General features: G+C 42.0%; 1 long non-coding RNA gene across 1 annotated transcript; it reads right to left on the reverse strand.

The window, feature by feature from the left end:
• Positions 1–13,643: 13,643 nt before the first annotated feature.
• On the reverse strand, positions 13,644–27,172 carry LOC123618423 (uncharacterized). Its single transcript, XR_012499509.1, has 3 exons — positions 26,905–27,172; positions 25,361–25,510; positions 13,644–17,130 (listed from the first exon to the last, which is right to left on the reverse strand). It is a non-coding gene; the product is annotated as an uncharacterized LOC123618423 (long non-coding RNA).
• Positions 27,173–27,214: the final 42 nt, after the last annotated feature.

Consider the following 27,214-nt stretch of genomic DNA (forward strand, 5'->3'; position numbering starts at 1 on the left):
AAACTGAGCCTCAGGAAGGGAAAACAAGGTGACACAGAAAACCTGGGGGGAGTTGGAGGTGGGGGACAAGGCAGATAAGAAAACTAGTTGAGGCTGGAAACTCAATCAGAAGAAGGCAGGGAAGAGAGGGGACTTGAGATGGGTTTACGTATAATTTTCACTCTCCAGGAATAAAGTCTTGCTCAGAGGGTCTTTGTTTTCTGGACAACATCTGGAGGTGAAACCATACATTCAGATGCAGACTCATCTTCCTTCTCTCCTCCTGGTCCAGATGGCTTTTGTGGCTGGTTTGCTAATTGTTTGAAGCCAAAATTCTAACCCAGTCTCAAGGCAGCATTTGGAAGGAGGGTCCAGAAATTATCCAGACAGTTGTCTTCCAGGCCCCGTGCCCCTGTGAGGGCATCTGCAAGCTTCTCCTGGGACAGAACCAGCCCTGCCGAGGGGGACAAGCCCCAGCACCAGGACGAGGGAAGATGCCTTCTGGCTGCAGTGACAAAAGAGTGAATAGTTCCCAGGGAGAGTCAGAGCTGGTGTGCGACCCCACCACCCCACCCGGGGGAAGAACTAAGATGCCCTGACTCTGAGTGCTGGGGACAGACCTCATACTGTTTACTCGGTAGAGGAGTTGGCACCGGGGCAGGGGCCTGAGGAAACCACTGAACTTAGGATAATTGTCTCTGCCGCCAGCCCCATTTTTCTCATGTCCTATAGCCAGGAACTATCTTCTTGACCAGCCTAGAAGAAATCAGCACCTGCTTAATTCTCTTCCACCTGGACTCCTGGGACCAAAAGCAGCTCAACTTACCCTGTAGGCTCAGCCATGGCCTTGACTCCTTCAGACCACAGATTCCTTCCTACCATGCACTAACCTTGGGTTTGCAATCACTCAAACTCTCTCCAGGCAGAGCGTGGGAGCCATGCAGATCTAACCTCAAATCCAGGAAAAGGCATGCTCACTCGTCTACAAGATGCTATTAATACTTAAGTTCCAGGATTGTTTTGATAATTAAGAAAATAAACTATATTTAATTAAGAAAATTAAACCATATTTAATCAATGCCACAATGACATCCATTGTAAGATGCAGCATTAGTCCTTATATCACCTCAAAAGATAAGTGCCATCCTTACTTCTTTTTGTTTGTTTGTTTTTTTCCATATCTCCATATAATTTTCTAATATAAAATTCACCCATTTGAAGCGTATAATTCTGTGGTGTTTGTTTATTCATAGAGTTGAGCATCTATTTTACCATAATTTAATTTTAGAACAGAGAAACCATTAGAGATCACTTCTTCCAGCCCCTGGCAACCACTAATTCCTGTCTGTATAGATTTGACTATTTTGGACATTTCATATAAGTGGAATCATACAATATGTGGGCTTTATGACTGGCTTCTTTGACTTAACGTTTTCAAGGTTCATTCGTGTATTAATTAGTATTTCATTTCCTTTTATTATCAAAGAATATTGCACTGTATGGATACACCATATTTTGTTTATTCATAAGCTGATGGATGTTTGGGTCATTTCCACTTTTTGGCTATGATGAATAATGCTGCTATAAACATTCCTGTGCAAGTTTTTGTGTGGCTATATATATTTTTTCCCCTGGTTGTATACCTATGAATGGAATTGCTGGGTCATATGGTAACTCTATGTTTGATTTTTTGAGGAAGTGCCCAACTGTTTTCTAAAGCAGCTGCACTATTCTATTTTCCCACCAGCAAAGTATGAGGGTTCTAGTTTTTTTACCTCCTCATTAGTACTTGTTATTTTTGCATGTCTTTTTGGTTGTCGCCGTCCAAGTGGGTGTGAAGTGGGTCACTGTGGTTTGGGTTTGCATTTCTCTGACGGCTGATGATGCTGAGCATCTTGTCGCTGCTTCCTTTCACTTAGACATTTTATTTTCTTGAAAGAGCCTTTAAAACTTACTTAAACCTTGCTTTTATAATTATATTGCTATTATGCACACATAAGAGTGAAAAAATAGGCAGCTTTTCACCTAATGCTTTTGGCAGCTGCTTACAATCACTGCCTACTTTCATTTTTTTTAACGTATTATAAATTCATGAATTTTAACGTAATTGATGTGTTTCAACTCATTGCTGTTGTTATTCTTTTTGCTGCTGGTCCAGTGAGGAGACAGAAACCATATGAGTTATTTGAAAAGATAGAAGGTTAATACAAAAAATCGTCATTAAAGATTGTTAACAGGCACCCCTATGTTCATTGCAGCTTTATTGCCATAGCCAAGAACCTAAGTGCCCACTGATGGACAAATGGATAAAGAAAACGTGAGACAGATATAGACAGACGACAGACAGATAGATAGATAAATCTCACATTTTCTTTATCTCTTTTTTTATAGCTTAATTCTTTGTTTCTTTTTTGTGTGTATCCACATACAATGTAATATTATTGAGGTATAAAAAAAAAAAAAGAGAACGAAATCTTGCTGTTTGTGACAACATGGATGGGACCTTGAGGTCACTGCACCAAGTGAAATAAGACAGAGAAAGACAAATTCTGTATGATCTCACCTATATGTAGAATCTTTAAAAAACCCCAAAACCAAGAACCAAAAAACCAAATTCATAGATACAGAGAACAGACTGGTGGTTGCCGGAGCTGGGGGGAGAGTAGTCAAAATGGGTGAAGGGAGTCAAAATGTACAAACTTCCAGTTATAAAATAAATGTCGTGGGGATGTAATGTACAGCATAGTGACTACAGTTAATAATATTGTATTGCATATTTGAAGGTTGCTAAGACAGTAAATCCTAAAGGTTCTCATCACAAGAAAAAAAATGTTTGTTACTGTATGGTGACAGATGTTAACTAGACTTCTTGTGGTGATCATTTTGCAGTACATACAAATACTGAAATCGTTATGTTGCACATTGAAACTAATTGTCAATTATACCTCAATAATGAAAAAACTTGTTAACTAGGTATGAAGTTGTTAAGGAGGTAACTCAAAGTGTAAAAAGAGAAGTATAGAGTACCATGGAGTGAGGAACTGTCTAAGGTAGCTACAAAGAAATTGAAGAATTTGCTTTTATTGTCTGTTTTAGCTGCAGGTTATTAGTTACTTTTTTCCTTCTTCTCATGTCCAGTGATTTTTTTTTATTGTGTGTTGGACATTGTGATAAAATATTGTAGAGGTTCTGGATTATTTTATCTTCCCACAAAGAACATTTGGTTCTGGCAAGCAGTTAAATTACTAATAGGTAACCCTGTCTTGTTGACGCTTGGTTTTAGGCTTTGTTACCCTGAGTCTACTTCGGTTTTGACTTTGTTCCTAGATTCCTTATTTCTAGGACACGGTCTGTCTGGGATCCCAAGTTGTTCTCAGAACAGCTCAGATTGTCTGCCAAGCTCTTTTCATTCTGGATAGGGAAATTTGGGCTGACCACAAGAAACCGTATCTAAGAAGCAAGAAAATAAAATCAGATTTTATGAAAAATTTGCTGCCTTTAGTTGGCCCTTCTAGAGAGAAATTTTATTTTCCAATTCTGTATTTCACTTTTCATTTCTTAGGATTGGGTCAAACTTTGAACAAGAGTAGAAACAGCAGACAGAACAAAACAGGTATATTTTGGGGACTGAAAGTGTTAAAGATTCTGGAAGAAAGAGAGACCAAAATGTTGTCTTAAGTAGAAGTTCTGAACTGCTTATATTAGAAAAAGCAGACATTAGGGGAGTAAGGAAGAAATGAAACAAGTAGAATTTAATAGAAAAACAAATGCTGTTTACCTCTTTTCTTCTTCTTTTTTAATAAAAAAAAAAATGAAGTTAGTTGGTAAATTGCTCTAGACTAGGCATAAGAAACCCTGAGATCTTTTCTCATTGTTTGCATTAGCATTAGGGACATTTATTTCAGCCAGGTCTCTTATTTATGTCATAAAGGAAGGTGCATGCATAATCAGAATTTTAAACCTTCACCCTGACTTCTTCTTTTAAACTCTTTACCAGAAGCACTCACACATAGGGAATACCATAATTTGCAAGATCATGGTTTGGAAATCTTCTCTCTCGTCCTCTCCCTGTTTTGTGGTGGAGGTGCTGTGAGAAAGAAGTGAACTGGTTGATTCACAAGCAGAGGGCATAACGCTCTTGAACCCCTGAGAACCAGCTGCATCCCTCACTCTCAGGGGCTCAGTTTTCCATCTGACCTCTCTGGGGGCTTCAGACAGGCCATCACAGGACCTTGGAAGAGTGCTAGTCAGTGGTGGGGTCCTGGCACCCACAGGTCTCCTCCCTAGCGAGGTGGTCAGTTGGAGTAGATACCTTCTGGTGCCCGTGGGCTGTTTCCTACCTGAGAGGGACAGAAAGATGTACAGGAGCCCGTGAGGTGGCTGAAGATTCCAGGCTGTGGACTCAGTTTGGACGCAGAGGTGGAGGTGGAAGGGTGGTCTGGCCTCACGATGCCTCCAGCTGCTGGAGCCATTGCTGGCCACCCCCTCTGGTGGCTGTGGGGCCTCACGGCAGCACAGTCTCAACAGTCACACCACCTCGTCTCGCGCTCACTCTGTCCCCTTAGACGCATCTGACCTTCGGGGAGGAGTTCACAGAAGCCATAGAAGCCAAGCAGGTGGCTCAGCAATTACAAAGGATCAGATGATTGATGGGACACATGAGACTTAGCAAAGTATACTTATCTAATCTGTAATAATGACAAAGGATACAATACAGTAGAAGAAAGAAAACCCAAGCAAATAGGCGTCCAAGGCATCCAGGTCCTTTCTCAGTCACTTAGAACATGGTTTAGGGGGCATCACAAACCACCAAGATATATGTAAGATATCTAGGTCTTGCAGAAAAACAAGATAACAGAAAACTGCAATGCTATTGACACATTGTGTCCTCCCCAAATTCATATGCTGAAGCCCTAACCCCCAGTGTAATGGTACTAGGAGATGGGACCTTTGGGAGGTAATTAGGTTTAGATGAGTTCATGAGGATGAGGCGCTGAAGAATGAATTAGTGCCCTTATAAGATGATACACCAGGGAATTTCTGCGCTCTTTTCACCACGTGAGTACACAGTGAGAAGGTGGCTGTTGTCAGGGCAGGAAGAGAGCTCTCACCAGAACCTGACCATGCTGATCTCAGGCTTCCAGCCTCCAGAACGATGAGAAAAGAATTTTCTTTTGGTTAAGCCACCCAGTTTGTGGAATTTTGTTATGGTGGCACCAGCTGACTAATACATGCAACCACAGTGTTCCAGAAGCAGGGGAATGCAGGGCAAGCTAGCTCAGCCTCTGAGTGAGAATAGCTCACCCTATTTCATTCCCATATCTTCCCCTATGTGTCTCTTCATTTGGATGATCCTGATTTATATCCTTTATAATAAAACTGTAATAATAAGTATAGAGTTTCCTGAGCTCTGTGAGTCATTCCAGCAAATTATTGAATTTGAGGCAGCGTGGTGACCCCTAAATTTGTAGCCAGTTGGTCAGATATGCGGGTGGTCTGAACATTCCTGAACTTGGTGTGTGAAGTGAGGGTAGTTTAGAGGGTCGTGTCCTTAAACCTGTGGCATCCGTGCTAACTCTGGGTGGTTAGTGTCAGAACTGGATTGCAGTATTGTAGCAAGTCTGGAGTTAGAGAAATGGTGAAGATGCAGATTTGACAGTCATTGGCATGGAGATGGTAGTTAATGCTATGGTATGGATGAAATTTCCTACTGTACAGAGAAAGGAGTCTCAGGAATGACTCCAGGGCACTTTGACATTTTGAGTTTGAGCAGATAGAAGAGCCAGTAAAGGAGACTGGAAAGTAGCTGCCAGGATGTAGGAGGAAAACCTGAAGGATTGGTGGGGTAGAAGCCAAAAGAAGAATGGATTCCTAGAAAGAGAGAGCAGTCAACTGTGTTAAAACCTTCTAAGAAGACAAATAGCATGAGTGTAGAGAAGGGACCATTGCATTTGGCACCAGGACATTCTCAGTGGAGTGTTTACCACCTGGGCATCCTTCTTGTTAGATCTACCTCAATATTCACAAGGTCCTTCCTTTCTCATCCTCCTTTTTGGTCACTTTGGAAGAAACCATTGAAAATATGCCTTTTGTGTCACCAAAGAAGTTTTTTGTATCTTTTTTCCTATCTTCAGTGTCAACTAAAAAATTGCAGGAAGCTGCAAATAAGAAAAGAGTTTATTTGGGGTCCCAAGAATTGCAGTTTGGGAGATACAGATTCAGGTAACCCCGAAAGAGTATTCCAAGGAAGAGAGAGTCCGGGGCTTATGAAGACAAAAACCACTAGGTTGTTAAAAGTTGCCTGGTGAGAACTATGATTGAGTGACTGATGCAAATCGAAAAATATTTGTCCTTGAGGAATCACAGGTTGTTTTAGGGTAGGTATCTGATAAGTAGATGGATTATCATAAGTTATTTCAGGGTAAGGATCCGATAGTATCTTGAGTTTCTGACAGATGTTCTTCATGACTTCATCAGGTCAAAGGTCAGATTCCATGCAGGCTGAGATGTGCCTAAGTCACACTTTCTTAGTGGCCTCCTGGCTCCATTTTAGAGAGTTCTCTTAGCAATACAGACTCCATTGCGATTTTCCTTTCACAGTAGAAAGTTGGGGACATCAAAGTCCTTTTGTATCTCCTTTCTCTTTCAGTCCAAGTTGGGAGTAATTTGCCAGCAAAACTGTTTAAAGTGAGTATTTAAAGTGAGTATTTCATATATATTTGATTTCAGACAACTTCATGGCCCAAAAGCCATGCTCACAATTTTTTTTTTTTGGTGGCTCTTCATTCACTTTTTTTTTTCACTTCAAAAGCCAGAATTTTATAACTCGCATAGATATTTCCACTGCATCAAAAACAAACAAAATACCAAGAAATACCAAGAAGGTTACCTATACTCTGAAAACTATAAAACATTGATGGAGGAAATTGAAGACGTTACAAAGAAATGGAAAGATGTCTTGTGCTCTTGGATTGGAAAAATCAACATTATCAAAATGGCCATACTACCCAAGGCAATCTACAGATCCAGTGCAACCCCTGTCAAAACACTCACGATGCTTTTCACAGAACTAGACAAACAATTCTAAAATTGATATGGAACCACAAAAGACCCCGAATTGCCAGAGCAGTCTTTTGTAGGTCTTTTTTTTTCTCTTTCTTCTTTTTGTTCTCTTTTCTTATGGTTTGATGACTAGAGAAGTTCCTTTAACATTTGTTGTAAAGCTGGTTTGGTGGGGCTGAATGTTTGTCTTTTAGCTTTTGTTTGTCTATGAAGCTTTTGATTTCTCCATCAAATCTGAATAAAAGCCTTGCTGGATAGAGTATTCTTGGTTATAAGTTTTTCCCTTTCATCACTTTAAATATATCGTGCCACTCCCTTCTGGCCTGTAGAGTTTCTGCTGAAAAATCAGCTGATAACCTTATGGGAGTTCCCTTGTATGTTATTTGTTGCTTTTCTGTTGCTAATTTTAATATTTTCTTCTTATCCTTAATTTTTGTCAATTTGATTACTATGTGCCTTAGTGTGTTCCTGTTTGGGTTGATTCTGTGTGGAACTCTACACTTCCTGGACTTGGGTGACTGTTTCCTTTCTCAAGTTGGGGAAGTTTTCGGTTATTACATGCTTACAATTCTTTTATGCTTTTGTCTCTAGACTTAATACCAGATATTTAAGAACAGGCATATCTGTGGATTTACACAGTTAATCATTCTAAGAACACTTTTGTCTAGTTGAATGGATTTATAAGCGCTGCCTTAATCCTTTCAGAGATTTTTTTCAAAGGGTGTGATTACCAAACCTTTGATTTTTTCTTTGTCCTAAATCCATGTAGATTGCAATAATGGCCACAAATTCCTCCGCTAGCTGTATGTATACCTCTTTCACTGTGACTGACAATCCGTCCATCAAGAGATTCTGTTTTTCACCTTTTTAATCTGGGTTGGGCCAGGTGGCTTGCTCTGTGCCACAGTACATTAACAAAAGTGATGAAAGCAGAGGCTTGAGAAGGATTTTCCCTCTTGCTGAACACAGCAACCCTTCTGCCTCATGTGAAGAAGCCTGCTGGAAACTCAGAGGCCAGGTGGAGCAGAGATGAGCAGTTCCAGCTCTGAGGTTTCCTTAGACCACTCAGCCTGCCAACTGTCAGACATGCATTGGGGCTGTGTTAGGCCATTCAGCCCCAGCTCCAGCTGAGCCAGTCCAGACCAGAGGAGCTGCCCAGTCAATCTAGAGATTCATGGGAAATAATGAATGCTTATCATTTTAAGCCATTCAATTTTGGAGTAGTTTGTCATGTAAAGAAAGCTAATTGATACAGCCTGTATCTTAATGACGGTATCACAGTATGGATGGGAAAGTAGTCAGAGGTCAAGATATACATGAACTTCTGGATAATAAAGACTAGCTTGGCTGGATGGTCTGAGGCCTGGGAGGAGCAAGACTGAAAGACTAGAGAAAGTCTAGAGAAGTTGTGTGTGGATGGACCTATTGCAGTGGGCATCAGTGTGCGTGTATTTATATTCTCCATCAATAACCATGAAAGGGTATCCACCTCAGAGGCATTCATCAACCAGGTGGGTACACTAATTCACTCAGTAGATGTCAGCCGTCCTCTGTCCTTCCCCCCCTCTTCCCACCCCAGAGCTTGCCAATGGGTCCACATCAGCAGAGTAGCCACAGTGGCAGCTGGGCATGGGCCTGTGCATGGGTTTCTGTCACCAAGGCTGATCTACCTTCTGATGCGACCCCTGAGTGTCTGACCTGTCAGCAGCAGAATCAGTGGCTAAGCCGTCAAAATGCTACCATCTCTTGAGGAGACCAATGTGCCACTTAGAGGCAAGTTGATTACATCAGACCCTTTCTGCTCTGCTGGAGGTTGTGATTTGTCCTAACTGGGGTCAATGTTTATACCAGGCATGGGCCCTTCGCAGCCACACTACTGCTTGCTCAGTGGGCCCAGGTCCAAAGAGGCTGCAATGGAGATAAGTCTTTCCCTTCACAAGGTTGATTTGGCTCCTTCCACAGCTGAGTGCCCAACCTGCCAACAGCAGAGACTAATACTGAGTTCCCCAAATCTCCTAGGAACCAGCTGGCTGCCTGGAGGCAAGGGGACTTCACTGGACCCTTCCCCACCATGGAAGGGCAGTGCTTTGTCCACATGGGGATAAGACACATCTGGGTACAGAGCTGCCTGCCCTACCATCAGTGCTTCTGCCAGCAGCCCCTGTGCAGAAAGCTTCATCCATCACTGTGATGTCCCCCACAAAATGCAGAATGCCAACCAGGAGACACATTTTATGGCAAAGCAAGTATGATAATGGGCTGATGCTCACAGAATTCCTGGTCTGAACAAGTGGCCCTATCACAGAGGCAGTGGCTTGATAGCAGAAAGGTCTACCGTAGATTGAGTTACACACTGGCTGGGAGACAACTCCAGTGCCTTTGGGGTTCCGTGCTATAGTGTACAGTACACGGGCCCATCCCTAACATTGGTGAGGCTAAGGCAGGAATACAAGTAGAGGCAGACACAGCATATGTCTAAATAGTTTTAGTTATAAATGAGGCTAACAGTCAAATATATGTTCTGCCTTCTTGCCTTAGCAAATACACCTTCATATTGAATCGGAAACTCAATTGTTTTTAGTGTATCAATTCAGCACTTATTATTACCGTTTTTACTGAAGTATAGTTGACTTACAATATTACATTAGTTTTAGGTGTACAACATAGTGATTCAGTATTTTTGTAGATAATAGACCATACAAAGTTATTATAAAAAACTGACTATATTCCCTGAGCTGTATATTACAACCCTAGTACCAATGTAGATTGGTACGGCCACTGTGGAAAACAGTATGGAGATTCTTCAAAAAACTAAAGATAAGACTATCATATGATTCAGCAGTGCCACTCCTGAGTATTTACCCAAAGAGATGAAAACATTAATTTGAAAAGATATATTCATCTCTGTGTTAACTGCAGCATTATTTACAATAGCCAAGGTATGGAAGTAACCTAAGTTCCCATCGACAGATGAATGGATAAAGAAGATATGGTGTCTGTATACAGTGGAATATTACTCAGCCATCAAAAGAATGAAATCTTGCCATTTGCAACAATATGGATGGATCTTGAGAGTATTATGCTAAGTGAAATAAGTCAGACAGGAAAAGACAAATACTGTATGTTTTCACTTATATGTGGAATCTAGAAAACAAAACAAACAAATATAACAGAAACAGACTCACATACAGAAAACAAACTAGTGCTTACCACAGAGTAGAGGGATGGGGAGGGTACGAAATTGGTGAAGGGGATTAAGAGGTACAAATTAACAGTGGAAACTCAAATTTGAATTTGTTCGGATCTCTGGTGTGCAAGGCAAGCCAACCCCCTGCAGCAGCCCCAGTCTAGCCCCTTCTCTGTCCAACCATTGTCTTTGTCCTTCCATAAATTTGTATGAACACCCAAACCTTCGCAGCTCAAGCTCCGCCCACATGCCCTGCAAAGAGCAAACAATGTGTATGCTGCTGGCAGTGGCACAGGTCTAGGGAAAAGGGTAGGGAATTGCACGGTCCTGGGCACCCAGAGGGTGGCCTGGGTGTGTGTGGGCTCCAGGCTGGTACATCCCTTTGGCCCAGACACCTCATCCCATTTGGAGGCCCCCATAGGAGAAACAGAGCAGGATCTCTGAAGTGCAGGGGAGGGTGCAAGTCAGGGGCCTTTTTCACCTGGGTCTAAAGGGCATAACACCTTAAAAGTACGGCCAGTACACACCATCTTTCTCCCCTTAGCCTGGAAGTGTAGATCAGGGAACCACGGAGTGAAAGATGAAGAACCCCCCCTACTATTATATGTAATAATTTGCTTGAATAATTTTTGCTTCCCATCTCCCATGACCTTGGGTTTGTGGATGTGGGTGTCCTAGTGCACAAGTGTAGCTAGGAAGAACAAACCTGACCCCATATGAGGTCTATTCCTTTGGCTCTAACCCTGTGCTCTGTTGCCTGTGCTGAGTCATGCTGGTTCTGCACCGTTTGTAAAGGAATGTTGCCTGTAGCCTGAGAGGTACAGGAGAGCCCATTCTCAGGGCTCTGACCTTTAAGGGTATTAACACTTCCCCATTCATATAAATATTAACAGTTGCAAAATAGAAAATAACATTTGTCTTGTTGGAGGTTGACAGGGACAACATGACCTGATCCACGTGGACAGCTGCAAGAACAAAGGATTCCAACACCAAGAGGTTGGCAACCACACGCCTCCCCTTTTTAGTATTAAAGGAGCCTAAAGTCTGACTTGGAGAAGACGGTTCTCTAGGACATTAGTCCCTCATCTTCTCAGTCTGCTGACTTTCCAAATAAAGTCGTTATTCCTTGCCCCAACACTTCCTCTCTCAATTTACTGGCCTGTTGTGCAATGAGCAGAACGAGTTTGGACTTGGTATCACAAGGAAAATGTTCTCATTGAAATGCAGTCATGGCTTAACTCCAATAGTTCCTCCTTGAGTTTATAGATCCACAGTCAGCTGGCCTCGAGCGAAAGCTACTACCCTATTCCCTCTACCCACCTCTTCACCCCTGGGTTTCTTCACAATCTTTTCATTTCATGGTGTTTTCCCTCTAGTGCTTGTTCGGCGTATTGGTAAAAACCAGAACCACGTCATGGTTCATTTCTAAATATTTAGCAATTTTCATTGAGATTTCCTCTCTAAGTCATGTGTTATTTAGAAGTATGTGTCTCAGTTTTCAAATAAATAGGCACTTCTGGTGTGGGTGTGGGTGTGTGTGTAATTCTGCACTGAGGTTAAAAGAATGTGGTCTTAAGACACTGATTTTCTAGAGATTTTAGGGGGGGCATAGTAAATGGTCCATTTTGTAAATGTTTGTATGTATGCTTAAAAAGAATGCATATTCTCTACCTTTGGGGTACATATATGTCTGTGTGTGTATATATGTCCGTGTATGTACACACACACACACACACACACACACACACACACATTTAATTGAAGCTGTGAACTGGGTTGTTCAACTCTAGTAAATCCTCACTAGAATTTAATTTTGTCTACTTGAGCTGTTTATGTTAAAATCTCCAATTATAACTGGACACTTGTTAATTTCTTCTTATAATTATATATGTAATTTTTATCTATTTTTGTATTATTTTTTTTTTATTTTGGCAGAGGGAGGTAACTAGGTTTATTATTTTTTAGAGGAGGGAGGTACTGGGGATCGAACCCAGGACCTTGTGTATGCTAAGCATGTGCTCTACCATTTAAGCTATACCCTCCCCACAAGTTTTTTAAGTTTCTATTATAAGGAGATGGAGGAATTCCTGATTGCTATCTATTCTTGTAAGAGTGTTCCTTTTATTGTTACAAAATATTACTCTTTATCCCTGTTAATACTCGTTGTCTAAAACTTTATTTTGTCTGATTTTAGTGTTGTTCTACCAGCTGTGTTTTAGTTAGCTATTTGCCTAGTAAACATTCTTCCACCCTTTCATGTTTAAACTTCCTGTGTCCTTTTTGTTTTGTTTTTGGGTGTGCCTTACAAGGATCATACAGCTCATTTTAATAATCCAAGCTGATAGGCTGTCTTTTATACATGACTTTAGTCATATTTGTCATGATTTTAATATGATTGGATGTATATATCCAACATCGTATTTAGAATTTTCTGATGCTCATGTTTTTACCTCCCCTCCTTCCTTCTGCTTTCCTGCTTTTGTTGGAGTAAGTAATTTTCCTTTTCCCTCTCCTCCCTTCTTTATTTGTTTGGGAGATATGCTTTTATGTGGGTATTTTAAATTATTACCTTCTTAACATATGTGCTTATCTTTATTTTTTCCACAAATATCTAATGTTGATCAGAATATTTCTCCTCCTTCCGAGCAAGATAAGAATCTTAGCATCTTTATTTTTAAACCAAATTCCAAGCTTTCCCTCTCCATTTTTTATGCTCTTGTTTTCTAATACTTAAATTTACAAATATTTGCATATTTCAGGTTTAAGTTTTTAGGCACATACATATTGTCATTATTTATAATCAATGACTATTTAGACACAGTTTGTTTTTATTGATTTCTAATCTTACTATTTCTCATTGCATCCCACTAATTTTCTTCTGGGTTATCTCCTTCACTCAAGCACATCCTTTAATAGATATTTTAGAGGGAACCCAGGGGTTGAAAAACCCCGTTTATACTTTGTAAGTCTGAAAATGTCTATTTTGCCTCACCCTTGAAGTTGGCTATAAGAGTCTAAATTGACAGTTTTTTCCCACAGCACTACTTGGTCTCCAAGATATAATTGCAATGTCTTCTGACGTCTATTGTTGCTAATAAACAGGCTGCTGCCAGTTTGGGTATCCTCTCCTTGTTAGAAATCTATTAGTATTTGCCTCTTTTTCTGATAGCTTTAAGCTTTCCATTTTAATCCTTGTTCTTCTGCAGTTTTTTCACAATCTGTTGATTTGTTTTTATTTATCCTGCTCAGAAGTTGGTGTGTGCTTTTCAAACTGTGGATGCCTACTCATTTCTTTAATTCTTAGCCATTAACTCTTTGAATATTGTGACTCTCCATGATTGCCATTCTTTTCTAATAGAAAGCCCATTAGATTTCTTCTGGACTTTCTCATTTAACCTTCATGTTTCTTAATCTATTTTTCTTTTTTTTTTTTTCTTTTTTTCCAAGTTCTTTAACTCTCTCTGTAGCATTCTGGGGAATTTCTTCAGATCTATCTTTCAGTTCATGGAATCTCTTTTCACCTAAGTCCAAATAGTTTATAAACTGTCCACTAATTTTCATTTTACTGCTTTATCCCATTTATAGACTTTCTATTTGAATCTTTTTGAAATCTGCATGTTGTTTTTTCCCATAATATTTTGGCTTTGTTTTAAGGATTCAATTTCTTCTTTATTCTCTTTGAAAAATGCAGACACACTCATTGTAAAGTCTATTCCAAATTATCTTATTATTTCTAGTTCACTATTTGCTGCATTTTCTAACTATTTCTTACTGTGTTGGGTTTCTTTATACACTTTACAATGGATAAGTTTATCTTTGGGCGAGTGTCTTTTTGGGCATTCCTTCTTGTAGGAGCCCCATTACTATCCTGGGTTATGAAAAGGTCATATTATGCTACCTTTCTACAGCTGCCTCTTTTGAAGTCATACTCAACCCACCTGTTTTGAATCACTTTTTACATTAGTCAGCTGGGAGCTTCCACAGGTAGGCAGTACAAACCCAGTCTGTGACAGCTGTTAAGCAAAAAAATTTACATAATTGGTTTCATAGAAAAAGGGTGAGGTTCACTAAAGGGTTCAAATTCAAGCCCTGCCTTGGGCTATAAGTAGGTATCTTCCATTAGGGGAATTAATGCACGTCCCTCTTCTTGGGTGTTGGGTGCATATCCAAGTCCGGGTGGCAGTCTTCTCTGAGTGTGACAGGGACTGTGGGGTGCTTGCCAATATCCATTCGCCCTTTCTTCATAGCAGAATCTCAGTTTTATTCGGGATGTTAATAAGTTCAGCTGAACTGTCTATCTTAAAGCTAGGAGTGATTCTGTGGCACAATTCTGGTCAATGGGATGTCAGTGGAATTCACTGGCTTATTAAGAAGGGGCAAACAATGGGCAGTCTCAGCTTTGTGTACTTGTCGTTTCTCTCCAAATCCCAAGAATGTGGAGTTGATGGCTCCAACCTTAGCAGCTATTGTGTGAGCAAGAAGATGAAGCCTCACCCTAGAAACAGCAGAGTGGGATGCTGGGGGAACTGGGGCCACTGGTGGTTAAAGCTGCCATCTCAGTTCTGAATTATTTTCTGGGCTTCTTGTTATACAAGATAAATAAAACTTTTCATTTGTTTAAGCCACACTTTCAGGAGTCTCTGTTTCTTGCAGAAGATATCAAGTCCCAACAGATACTCAGTATATCTCCTTCCTGCTGCTTGGTATGTGGACAGCTTGGCTGGACTCCAGCAGCTTTCTTATAAGTGCCTGAATGCCAGGAGCTTAAGGTCTTGAGGATATGTGTATAAGCTAAGCTAATGTATATAAAACACTGAATAGTGGGACAGCTGAACCCTGATTTGGTAATGTTACAGATAAAGGAAGGTGGTCAGAAGCTCCTTGATTTCTATGCTGAAATCGGAAGACCACGGCAAAGCTCCACTCCAGCTCACTATCTCTGTTTGGTATTTCTGCTGCTAGAGACTTGGGACCTCACAGAATTGCCACCAGGTACCCAACCTATCCCTGTGATATTACAGGAACTCTGAGGCTTATGCAGTGCCATCTGGTTGAACGAAGCACCTTTATAAAGTGCTCACAATAAACTGAAAACAAGCTCTACCCACTCATCACCTGGCTATTTGGGGCTCAGTGAAGGCTCCAAATTAACTATAGGATGGATACAACCAGATAGTATTCTCAGGAGAGTCAGATTACAGGTGGACAATGCCATCAGGTGTCCTTTGGCATGGAGGTCATGCTGCTCCTCTGCACAGCATTCTGGAGAAGTTGGGAGCCTGTAGGAGTACACTGGGAAATGGATGAATGGTTCCAGGCATGGACAGAAACTCCCTGTGAAGCTTTGGGGGTAACTGTGACTGGCTCACCTAGCACCATGCTCCCGGTATTTGTTCTAGAAGGAGAATACCCAAATGGAAGAGGGCATGAGGGTAACCCCATCATAAAATTTGTGTGGCTTCTTACTACAGCTGAGGCTGGGGTATATTATTGAGCTGTCAGGAAGAAGAGGAAAACACTGACATTGATGAGAACTCATGGTCTCTGACACAGGGTGATATTTAATCTCATCTAGCCGAGGCACTTCCCTTTATAGCCAGACAACTCAAGTTCATACATAGAAAGGGTACTTATTTAGGGAGCCAGCTCAATTCTCCCTCATATTTTTTTTCACAGATGTGCCACACAGATTAGAGAAAGATCATAAGATACTACACTAGCTTGGCATTACTAAGATGGATAATTTAGATAACAAATTTTTTTCGATGATTTAGCCATGAAATACAGCTAAAACAACTGTTGATGATGGAACTTTGGGGCCAGTGCCAGAGTGATACATAACTTAGAAAATAGTAGCAATTGTTGGAAGAAGTTTCAGAATTGAATAATAAGAGTCCTACTGTTTTAAGTATAGGAAACAGTGTTAATATTTATGGCCATAAATACTGAACACCTGAAATCTACAATCATAAATACCAACCAAGAAAAAAATTAGATACTCACTGGTACAAAATTGAAACAAAATTTGGTTGCTTTAAGTTCTAGGTGGTGGTTCCTGGACCAAAAAACTTTGATAATATTTGAAGACACCTCCTATGAAGTTCAAATCCACAGATCCCAGATCCCCAAGTCTGATGTAGCAATGTGGGATCCTCACAAAATTCCAAAAGCTGACATTTCTTCTCCCTAGAAACTTCCATTTTTCTTCTACTATTAAGATAGAGGAAAAGGAGAAATGGAAGATAAATCTCAAGATAGCCAATGCCGTACAGCTATAATTTTTAGACTGACCAATTTTGAGGCCCATGACTGCCTTTTGGGGAAGGCACAGTGTTATCAGGCTGCTGTTGCTACAACAGTGCTGTGTAACAAACAGCCCCCAAACTCAGTGGCACACAACAGTATGTATTAATCATCACACTCATGCTCACAGGTCAGTGGGTCAGCTGGAGAAGCTTTGCTCATGTATTTCTCATTCTTCTGGAACCAGGGTGCTTTTCCCCATGGCAGTGATAGCAACACAGAGGAAATGCAAAGTCACATCACAAAAGGCATGGATACAAGGAAGGGTACAACAAAGCAATCTACTATATGGTATGTTCATCACCATGTGAACAAAAGGAGGTTTTTTTGTAAAAAACCAGGTATATAACCCGGTTATATAAAAATCAGGTATATAACCCGATTCTCTAGACTTAGGATTGTGAGGACACTATTGAGAGACTGAGAAAGATGAAGGCTGAAAAGTGTACAGTAGACTTAGCAACATGAAAGTCACTGGTGATCTTGGCAAAAGCAATTTTTATGATACCAGGAATGGAACCCATAATGGGGAGATGGAGGAGTGCAGCTGGTGGAGGGATGGTGGCAATGCGGACAGACAACTCTTCAGAGAAATCTGGCTGTAAAGGGAGGAAGACTAGTAGCTGGAGAAAATACTGAGGAGGTTTTTTGTTTGTTTGTTTGTTTGTTTGTTTTTAATGGAGGTACTGGGGACTGAACCCAGGACCTCATACATGTTAAGTATGTGCTCTACCACTGAGATATACCCTCCCCCCAGGGTTTTGCTTTTTTAAAGAAAGAGGCATGAACATGTTTAAATATTGCCTGTAAGGGTCCAGTAAAGAGGGAGACATTGGAGATATAGGAGATAGAGGGGGTGACTGACAGAGTAAAGCCCAGAGAAGGCGGCATGGAAGGACCCAAAGAATAGGCGAGACTTACCATAGGCAGGAGAGGAGACTCCATCAGGTCCCACTCTTGACTCATAATAAACTCAGAGGAGACACCAACCCCTCATCTTTTTTGCAGCTAGTATAGTTATGCTCTGGGTTCCTATTCCTGCCACAGAGTATCAGTGGTTTGGATCTGGGTCCCCTCTGGACATTTATTCCCATAAATTTCACCAGAACAGGCTCAGTCATTACTAGATTCCCTTCACATTTTTCCCTTGAAAGCAAGCACCATCAGTTCTAACTTTGGGTCAGAATGTCTGGAATTATTTGGAATTTGTGCTGGTTGATTTTTGTGTGTGTGGGGAGGTAATTACACTTATTTATTTTTAGTTAATTTATTATTTTTAAAATGGAGGTACTGGGGATTGAACCCAGGACCTTGTGTGTGCTAAGCACGGGCTCTTCTACTGAGCTATACCCTCCCTGCTGTGCTGGTTGATTTTTTTGTGTCAGTTTGACAGGGCCATTGGGTGCCCAGATATTTGGTTAAACATTTATTCTATGTGTGTCTGTGTGGTTATTTCTGTGTAAGATTAAAATCTGAATCAGCAGGCTGAGAAAAACAGATTGCCCTCCCCAATGTTGGTGGGCCTCATCTGATCTGTTGAAGGCCAGACTAAAACAAAAAGGCTAAGTGAGAGAGAATTTCCTCTCTCTGACTGTCCCCACGCTGGGACATCATTCTTCTACGGTCTTCAGACATGGACTCAAACTGCTCTCCTGGGTCTCCAGCTTGTTGATTGCGGATTTTGGGACTTCTCAGCCTCCATGATCACATAAGCCAATTCTGTATAATAAATCTATCTATCTATTTATAGACAGATATAGACATGTGGATATCCTAGTGGTCTTTGGGTTCTGTTTCTCTGCAGAAATCTAACACAGAATGCTAGCTTGGAATATCCACTCTTAGGAAAGGGATTGGAAACATCCATGATTCCAACAGTGCTTCTCTGTCTGCACCAGACTTTTCTATATGGCTTGGCCTGAGGCTGGTGTGGGGCCTCAGGTAAGAGAGTCACAGAAGCGGAGGAGCACCTGCTCCACTCTCCCAACCAGAGGAGCGGCCTTAGTCTTTCCACCACAAAGAGAACACACCCAAGGACAGTGCAGAAGCGTGAGCTTGGGTCCTCAGTGACCCTGGGGAGTCATCAAAACTTCTGAGGAGCAGGATCTCCTGGTTTCTGGCAGAGCGGTGACCAATGGCCTTGTGGCTTAAGCCATTTTAGCCAGAGGTTAATTGAAGCTGAAAAAAAACCAGAGTCTTAAACTGGATATGACCTTGGAGTTTGTCGAGTCTCAGATTCACATCTATAGGTGACACACCAGCCATGGAATAAAGGATAAAGAGGCATTTATGAGACTCCACTGTGGCCGGTTGGGGCTATCAACATCAGCAGAGTGGAGGTGACAGAACCCAAGCCAAGATGCAAGAGATCCAATTCTGACTGAAGCTCCGGCTGTGCCCTGCTCTGTCCATCCTTGAGAAGGTCCCATCACCTCTCTGGGTCAGTTTCTACTCTCTCCTGCTGCCCCACCCTGTCCCTATAATCCAGAGAGACCCTGAAAGTCTCCACCTTCTTCCATCAATACCCAGAATTAGGATAAGAAAGAATAAATATTAATTTGCATATTTATGACTTTTGCAGGTGATTCAAAGACAAGAAGTGTAGCTAATACACCAGGTGACAGACCAAGGCAAAGCTCCACTCCAGCTCACCACCTCTGCTTGATGCTTCTCCTGCTCCCAGGCCTGGGACTGCCACCAGGCACCCAACTCAACCCTGTGATATGACAGGAACTCTGAGGCTTACGCAGTGCCAGCTGGTTGAATGAAGCACCTTTGTAAAGTGCTCACAATAAACCGCAAACAAGCTCTACCCACTCATTACATGGCTATTTGGGTCTCCATGGAGCCTCTGAATTAACTACAGGACAGGTGCGACCAGGTGGTGTTCCCAGGGGAGTCAGATTACAGGTGGACAATGCCACTAGGTGTCTTTGGAGTGGGAGGTCATGAGGATATCCCACTTCCCACCCCTTGCCCCTCAGCCTAAGGTGGTAACAACTTCTTGCTGCTGCTAATCGCCCAAGAATTCCACCAGCCCATCTTGGTTTCCTTAACCCTACCCACACTTCTGTAAATAGTTCCTTATTTGAACTCTTCTAGTAAAGCCCTTTGGAGTGAGCCACATGTTTTCATCTGTGAAGTTGACATTGACTGATGTATATGATTGTTTAAATAAGTTTAAATATTAGTCAAAGTTTCCCTTGAAACTTAGGATTAAAATTTACTGGATTTATTGATAGAAATACATCTTAGCTTGACCAAGTGGGGTTCATCCCAGGGACACAAGGGTGGTTCAACGTATGCAAATCAATCAATGTAATACATCACATCAATAAGAGAAAGGACAAAAACCACATGATCATCTCAATCGATGCAGAAAAAGCATTTGATAAAATTCAACACCCGTTTATGATAAAAACTCTCGCCAAAGTGGGCATAGAGGGAACGTATCTCAACATAATAAAAGCTATATATGACAAACCTACAGCCAGCATAGTACTCAACAGTGAAAAACTCAAAAGCTTCCCACTAAAATCTGGGACAAGACAAGGATGCCCACTATCACCACTCCTATTCAACATAGTCTTGGAAGTCCTAGCCACAGCAATCAGGCAAGAGAAAGAAATAAAAGGGATCCAAATTGGAAAAGAAGAGGTAAAAGTGTCACTATATGCTGACGACATGTTACTATATATAGAAAACCCTAAAAGGTCCACACAAAAGCTACTAGAGCTGATTGAAGAATTCAGCACGGTAGCAGGTTACAAAATTAACGTTCAAAAATCAGTTGCATTTCTTTACACTAACGATGAATTAACAGAAAAAGAAAGTAAAGAAACAATCCCCTTTAAAATAGCACCCAAAGTAATAAAATATCTGGGAATAAATCTAACAAAGGAGGTGAAAGAATTATACACAGAAAACTATAAACCATTGATGAAGGAAATTAAAGAAGACTTTAAAAAATGGAGAGATATTCCATGCTCTTGGATTGGAAGAATCAATATTGTTAAAATGGTCACACTGCCCAAGGCGATCTACAGATTTAATGCAATCCCTATCAAATTACCCAGGACATATTTCACAGAACTAGAACAAATCATAATAAAATTTATATGGAACCATCAAAGACCTAGAATTGCCAAAGCATTACTGAAGAGAAAGAAAGAGGCTGGAGGAATAACTCTCCCAGACTTCAGACAATGCTATAGAGCTGCAGTCATCAAGACAGCATGGTACTGGTACAAAAACAGACATATAGACCAATGGAACAGAATAGAGAGCCCAGAAATGAACCCACAAACTTTTGGTCAACTCATCTTCAACAAAGGAGGCAAGAATATACAATGGAATAAAGACAATCTCTTCAGCAAATGGTGTTGGGAAAACTGGACAGCAGCATGTAAAGCAATGAAGCTAGAACACTCCCTTACACCATATACAAAAATCAACTCAAAATGGATCAAAGACTTAAACATAAGACAAGATACAATAAACCTCCTAGAGGAAAACATAGGCAAAACATTGTCTGACATACATTTCAAAAATTTTCTCCTAGAAGAAATAAAAGCAAGAATAAACAAATGGGACCTAATGAAACTTACAAACTTCTGCACAGCAAAGGAAACCAGAAGTAAAACAAAATGACAACCTACGGAATGGGAGAAAATTTTTGCAAATGAAACCAACAAAGGCTTGATCTCCAGAATATATAAGCAGCTTATATGACTCAATAAGAAAAAAATAAACAACCCAATCCAAAAATGGGCAGAAGACCTAAACAAGCGATTCTCCAAGGAAGACATACAAATGATCAAAAGGCACATGAAGAAATGCTCAATATCACTAATTATCAGAGAAATGCAAATCAAAACTACAATGAGGTATCACCTCACACCAGTCAGAATGGCCATCATTCAAAAATCCACAAATGACAAATGCTGGAGAGGCTGTGGAGAAAGGGGAACCCTCCTACACTGCTGGTGGGAATGCAGTTTGGTGCAGCCACTATGGAAAACAGTGTGGAGATTCCTCAAAAGACTAGGAATAGACTTACCATATGACCCAGGAATCCCACTCCTGGGCTTGTATCCAGAAGGAACCCTACATCAGGATGACACCTGCACCCCAATGTTCATAGCAGCACTATTTACAATAGCCAAAACATGGAAACAGCCTAAATGTCCATCAACAGGTGACTGGATAAAGAAGATGTGGTATATTTATACAATGGAATACTACTCAGCCATAAAAACCGACAACATAATGCCATTTGCAGCAACATGGATGCTCCTGGAGAATGTCATTCTAAGTGAAGTAAGCCAGAAAGAGAAAGAAAAATACCATATGAAATCGCTCATATGTGGAATCTAAAAAAACAAAAACAAAAACAAACAAACAAAAACAAAGCGTAAATACAGGACAGAAATAGACTCATAGACAGAGAATACAGACTTGTGGTTACCAGGGGGGTGGAGGGTGGGAAGGGATAGACTGGGATTTCAAAATTGTAGAATAGATAAACAAGATTACACTGTATAGCACAGGGAAATATACACAAAATGTTATGATAACTCACAGAGAAAAAAATGTGACAATGAGTGTGTATATGTCCATGAATGACTGAAAAATTATGCTGAACACTGGAATTTGACACAACATTGTAAAATGATTATAAATCAATAAAAAATGTTAAAAAAAAAAAAAAGAAATACATCTTAGCTGACTTTTGTCACAATAATGCTGTATAAAAAAAAAAATCATCCTAGCAATGCTTACAAGCAGTTATTCTCAAGCTTGTGGGTCCAAAGATCAACTGTGGTTCATTAGACCTAAGCTGGGCTTGGCTAGATGATTGTGGTCTATTGTCTGCTGGTCAGCTTGGCTTGGCTCCGGGCCATGAGACCAATTTGGATCCCCTTTCTGGGTTTTCTTCTGGAGTCAAGACTGAAGGGGCAATAGTTACCTGGCCCGTGTTCTTCTAACGGCAGATCACTGGAGCTCAGGAGAAAAAGCCAATCCACGCAAACATATTTCAGCCTCTGCCAACATCCCCTTGGCCAAAGTAAGGGCCATGGCAAGCGAGTCAAGTGACGCAGAACTCTAGTACGGGGAGTGATGTATTGGAACTAAGAATTTATTTGCAGGGTAGGGCTGGGGGCATATAGCTCAGTGGTAGAGTGCCTGTTTAGCATGCATAAGGTCCTAGGTTCAATCCCCAGTACCTCCGTTAAATAAATCAATAAATCTAATTGCTGCCCCCACCCCAAAACGAAGGCCTGAAAAAAAATTTTTTTAATTAATTTCACCACAAATAATAAGATCTTGTCATTGAATAGGGAGTTTGCTCTCGCGACTTCCTTAAATTTAATATTAATTTAAACTCTAATTGAAATTGTGAAGTAATTTAATTTGTGGTAATTACAAAGAGACTTCAGAGCACAAAAGCTGCCCTTCAAATCGTGTTTGCCAACACTTACTATGGCGTGTCACTTCCCAGGCACTGTTTGAAGCACTTTACATGTGCTTAATTCTTAAAGAAATCTCATGAGGTGGGTGCTATTATCATCTACATTTTTACAACTGAGGCTACATGGAGGCACAGAGATGTTAAATAACTGGTACCAGGGCACACAGCAGGGAGCGGGCAGGAGCAGAGCCCAGCTCTGGAGTTGACCTTTCAATCAGTACACTCTACTGCCTCTTGAAGGCAGCCAGACAGTTCAGAAGACAACCGAGAAGGAATCTGCAGCCTTTCAAGTCTGTGTCCCCGTTTGCCTTGGTCTTCATCAGTGACACACTCCTTGACCCCAGGGGCAAGCTGAAGCCAGCAGGGCAGTACCATCTACTTCCGTCCTTGCCTCACTGTTCCAGACTTGGTCCTTCCTCACTTTCTGTCTCTTCTGCGTCTCTCCCATCCTCACTAACCTGGCCCCTCCCCTATAGGCAGGCAGCAGGGGAGGGGCAGGGCTTTAGATCCAGCAGACCTGGCTCCAACCCCTTGGCGTCCTCCCACACGTCTCTGAGTTTCACTTTCCTCATGTGAAAATGAGACAAATGCAACACTGAAGGTGCAAGATGGTTCTGAGCATCAAGTGGGTAGAACAAAATTCATTTATTCCTTTCTCCATCATATAGATTTTGAATATGAGCCAGCCCCTATGCTGTATGCTAGGGATACACTGGAGAGTGAAACAGAAGGGGTACTGCTCCTTGTTTCAGGGAACGTGGGAAACAGGCAGCAAACACACACACGCACACACACATGCACACACACATGCATGCACATATTAATATAAATTACAAACTCCAAACGTGATGGTGACCACAAAGTACTGGGTGCTATAAGGACACCAAAAGAGGAACTTGACTTAGTCCCATCTGGAAAAGGCCTCTTTGAGGAAGTGACATTGAGCTACAGACTGAAAATTAAAAGCCAGACACAACAAGCATGGAGGTTTGGAGGAGTCTTTGGGGGAGAAGGAATAGCATGTGGAAGCTTGAATGACATTTGAGGCTCACCGAGGTCCTAGCACAGTCTGTTTAGGGCCTTCCCTCCTTGTGGGCCTAACCCTCCACCATCTATAGCTTAATTCTTATTTTCAAGCAAATGATACCACTTCCTTTTCCCTTGAGGTTATGACAAGCCAGGTGAGGTAATCAAGAGGACACGACTGCTGGTTGACCCCCAAGCTGGATCCAGGCAATCAAGACAAGCCTCTTAAGTTCCCTTGCTTATTAAAACAGCCACCTACCAATCTGGAACAGGCTACCTCTTTCTTCAGTCCTCTTTGTACAGGGGCCAGTTTGCAAACCAACACCAGGGTGTTTTGTCCCTGCTCCTTCAGTCCTCTGAATAGCTGGCTTCCAACTCCATTTTTCTTTCAACATACATTTTTTTTGAGCATCAGCAAGGAATGGATTTGGGGAGGAGAAAGGGCTAGTGACTATCTGGGTGAGAAAACAATTCCACTACTCAAGGCAATCATCCACTTGGTCAGTCAATAAATAGTGTCTACTCTGTACAGGTGGGACAAGCTCTGGAGTAGAAAAATAAATAGGACATGGTCCCACCCCTCTGAAACTAAGATGGGGCTAACAGGCACGAGCACCTTGGCAGGGTGTCAGAAATCACTTGACTTTCCTAGGTGTCCATCCATAGACAAATGGATAAAGATGTGGTATATATACACAATGGAATATTACCCAGCCAGAAAAAATCTCGCCATCTGCAACAACATGGATGGATCTAGAGGATATTATGCTTCAGTGAAATAAGTCAGACAGACAAAGACAAATATCATATGAGCCCACTTATTTGTGGAATCTAAAAAACAAAACAAAACAAAAACAGACTCAGATACAGAGAACAAATGGGTGGTTGCCAGAGGAAAGGGTTTGGGAGGTGAAGGAGGTGTAGGGGAAACCTCCAGTTATAAAATGAATAAGCAGTACACCTGAAACTAACATAATATTGTACATCAACTATATTTCAATTGGAAAAAAAGGAAATCATTCGACTTCTTCCCTGAGGACCCGTCCTTTTGGCTGAGAGCACTGGACCAGGACACAAAGCTGGCTTAATCAGTCTTCCCAGAACATCAGAAGGTTTAGATATGGCACCAGAATCTTCTGCACACATCTGAATTCCTTGTGGGCCACTGGAACCTTCTCTCACAAAGGACAGGTAGACAAGAGCCTGACTGTCAAAGATAAAGATTTCAGTCTTTGGCCCAGTGACACTAGTGACAGAGGTGGGTGCCCTGGGCACTGGGAGTGGCTGGAATAACCAAGAACAGAGGAAGTTCAAATCACTGAAGAACTTACCGATTTGTCAAAGCGATAGCCAGAAATCAGCCCACAGCCATGGAGAAGTGGCGGTCTTGTCACGGGGGTAAAATAGTAAGCAACCACAGTGAAAAAGCCTGAAGTACTTCATCGTAGGAGAGGCGACCCTCCGGCTGGCCCAGACAGCACCTGGAGTAAGATGTGCACGGACGTGGCCACCTGTCAGGGCTCCAGGTAGGCTGGAGGGGCCATTTCTTTTCTACCTCTCAGGGAAGCAGCGAACTCTGCTTGGCTCTAGGTCTCAACACCCAGGGACCAGAGCCAGGCTTTGCTGTGGAGAACTGGTGTGCAAGCTCCTGGCTAACCAGCCTCACTTAGCTAACTTTCCCTTTCTTCCAATCACAGAGAATTTACTTTGGAACCGAAATCACAGGGTCACAACACTTCTGTGAGGCAGGAGTTATGTCTGAATTAACCCTGTCCCATTTCCAAGTCACAAGAAGAGTTCCCCATTTAGACAGACCTGGGCGGGAGGAGGTGGCGGTACAGTGGAGTCAGCATTGGCCTTGAGGCACAACTCCTGGGTGCAAGTCCTAGCTCATGGCTGGCTGCGGAACTTTGAACAAGTCATGAAATCTTTCACAGTCTGGGTGGTCACATCTGTGAAGTGGCTCACAGCTTTGCTGAATTGAGGAGGTAATTGGTAAGCAATGTGGTCTTTTTACTACATGTACATGGCAAGGAGTACAACGCTTTGCTGATTAGTCTTGTCTAGGAAAGCATAACATCCCTTTTGGAGCTGTTCCTAGAAACTGGTTATCTGTAACAGCTACTTCAGAACTCCCTCCAGCAGGTTTTCTCTGTTCTGGTGGCTGAGAAGCTCAGAGCTGAATTTGGGACTCACCTGCACCAAAACTGTTGACCCCTCTGGCATTTTTTCTACTCTCTTTCCAGCCTTATTTGGTTTGATTGATTGTCATTTTCCTTTTATTTACACTACATTCTATTTTTATATGTCTGTCTTAAATCCTTTTTGGAACACCGAAAGGTGTAATTTAGTGCGTGCTGTACACATAGAAACATAGGTCATTTTGCAAGCTTTCTGAATGCCATGTTTTGTCTAGTTTAAAACAATGTTATGTTTGTGACTTAAGCTGGGTCATAGTAAAAGCAATACAATCATACTTTGCGATGAACCACAGGAAGCTGCTCAGCACCACACCTGGCTTATGAAAAGGTTCCTGCAAAGGCTCATTTCATCTGAAACTCACCAGACTCGTTCAGACACAGAGTCATTCAGTGGCTGTAGAGACCTCTTAGAGGGATTCAACCCACTCCAGTTTTCCTCCCCGCGTCTTTTGCCAAACAGTTCCAGTGGGGTGTGGGGTGAAGAACGGGGTGGAGGCGGGGCAAAGACGGAACTTGGAGAACCCAAGAGTGAGGTGTTGGGAAGTGGGTGAGGCTCGTGGACAGGTGGATACGGTTTCAACAGAAAGCGAGAGGCTGCGGTGGTAGGGAGGCTAGAGGTGGGGGCGGGGATTTTGCTGTTCTGTAAGGTGGAGAGGGAAACTCCGTTTACCCACCGAAGAGAAGGAGAAGAGGTCCCACATGGCAGCTGGGAGATCTGGAGAGAAGTGCGGGAGCAGGATTGCCGCCCTCGAGCTGGGCGCACCGCGTTTAAAGCGCGGAGCCAGGACGGGCTTCAGCAGCCGGGGGGTGGCTGACGCCCGGGGCTGGAGAAGGGGAGCGCGGATGCGGTCGTGTGATACGGCAAGTCCACGCGGTCCTCCGCAGAGAAGCCCCTTCTGTCCATCGGACCACCGACGCAGTGGAGTCTGGCCGGCTTGGGGGCTCCACGCCCGAGGAACAGAAAATGCTCCCTTCGCCGGGGGC

The sequence above is a fragment of the Camelus bactrianus genome, chromosome 16, assembly GCF_048773025.1.
Source record: "Camelus bactrianus isolate YW-2024 breed Bactrian camel chromosome 16, ASM4877302v1, whole genome shotgun sequence".
NCBI lineage: Eukaryota > Metazoa > Chordata > Mammalia > Artiodactyla > Camelidae > Camelus > Camelus bactrianus.